The sequence below is a fragment of the Schistocerca piceifrons genome, chromosome 2 (genome assembly GCF_021461385.2).
Source record: "Schistocerca piceifrons isolate TAMUIC-IGC-003096 chromosome 2, iqSchPice1.1, whole genome shotgun sequence".
In the NCBI taxonomy this organism is placed as follows: domain Eukaryota; kingdom Metazoa; phylum Arthropoda; class Insecta; order Orthoptera; family Acrididae; genus Schistocerca; species Schistocerca piceifrons.
In genome coordinates, this window is record NC_060139.1 from 1,029,436,549 (window position 1) to 1,029,438,008 (window position 1,460).

General features: G+C 34.3%; 1 non-coding gene across 1 annotated transcript; it reads right to left on the reverse strand.

The window, feature by feature from the left end:
* Positions 1-373: 373 nt before the first annotated feature.
* On the reverse strand, positions 374-455 carry Trnas-gcu. Its single transcript has one exon. It is a non-coding gene; the product is annotated as a tRNA-Ser (tRNA).
* Positions 456-1,460: the final 1,005 nt, after the last annotated feature.

The following is a 1,460-nucleotide window of genomic DNA, read 5'->3' on the forward strand; positions in this document are numbered from 1 at the left end:
TCAGTTAACAGACTATCTGAGTATACTGATTGGTCTGTCTAGCAGTACTACGGTTAGAATCATAGTTTCATTCCTGGGATAATTTTGTTTTTAAAACAGCAAATTCTTCACTCTAACTGCAATATTGATTGTTTATGATTTTACAACTTAAACACAAAATTTATTCGCAATACCACGGCTTACAACTGAATTGAAATGAGATATAAAAGACAACCTGACACAAGTCGTGAAACGCGAAGTTAGTCAGTAGTGACGAAAAAGTCGCGATATGAATTGCAAATGTTTTACATGTGTTAATACCATTTTTACACACTGTTTCGATCTTTGCAGTCAACTATGCTTACGCAATCGATTACATAAATGTAAAATAATTCGACGAGGATGGGATTCGAACCCACGCGTGCAGAGCACATTGGATTAGCAGTCCAACGCCTTAACCACTCGGCCACCTCGTCACATATTGAAATGGGGCATCGAACAGCTATCAGGTGTCAGCCGGTCTTTCATCCTTAATATTTGTGTTTTTTTCGTACTTTTATTATGTTTTAGTTTTATAACAGCATCACATGATGCTAATAACACAAAGTCAGATCTGATGCCTTGCTCAGGAGCATAAAATTTCATTCAGTGAAGACAGTGAGTGACGTTTTTACGCAATGGGGCCTTGATAATCATTAAAAATCGTTGAATAAGTTCAGCTAGTACAGTTCCTCGACGAATAAAAGGCAAAAAAACGACACTTGTCTGTGTGTCTTCAAAGATAATAAAACTGCACATGTTCATCCAACGCTTTCAGCACTGACGAAAAGCAGAATTTCGCAAGCATACCGTTACATATATTTTAGTACTGAATTACGCAATATATGAATTACAACAGCATGTGATACATCGTAATAAGGTAGGTCTATGTATATGAATAGATCTTATTCTGGAGGACAATTTATTTATTTAAGTTTTTTATATGAATTCATTGAAGGGATGGTGCTTGCACGCGTCTTTCTTACACACAACAGTATTGCAATATTTACGCGCTTTCTTTTTTAAATACTGTAAGTGTATTTTCAAATATTAATGGATCTTATTTCTAGTACTGCATCAGGCTTTAGTTCAGTTGCTACTATGTTTCTGATAATGTTGTTCAAAATCTAAGCAATATATTAACGTTAATGAGGAGCTAGTCTTTGACAGAATACAAACCGTTTCATGCCAAACGATTTGGTTTTCAAATATTAAACATGCTTCCTTTCTCCTTAAGCTCAGTAAAGTGACAGTAACATAAAATTTTCTTAGTAAAAATTACTTTAATTCTCTCTACGCATTGTACGAATTTTCTATCCGGATTATCTTTATATAATCAACTCTTCTTATCTTTATATTATACGTATAACCTAATCGTCTCGAGTCCATATTCGAGTTACTCTGTTATACTCCAGGATAACACTTCATTATGTTTTCTTACT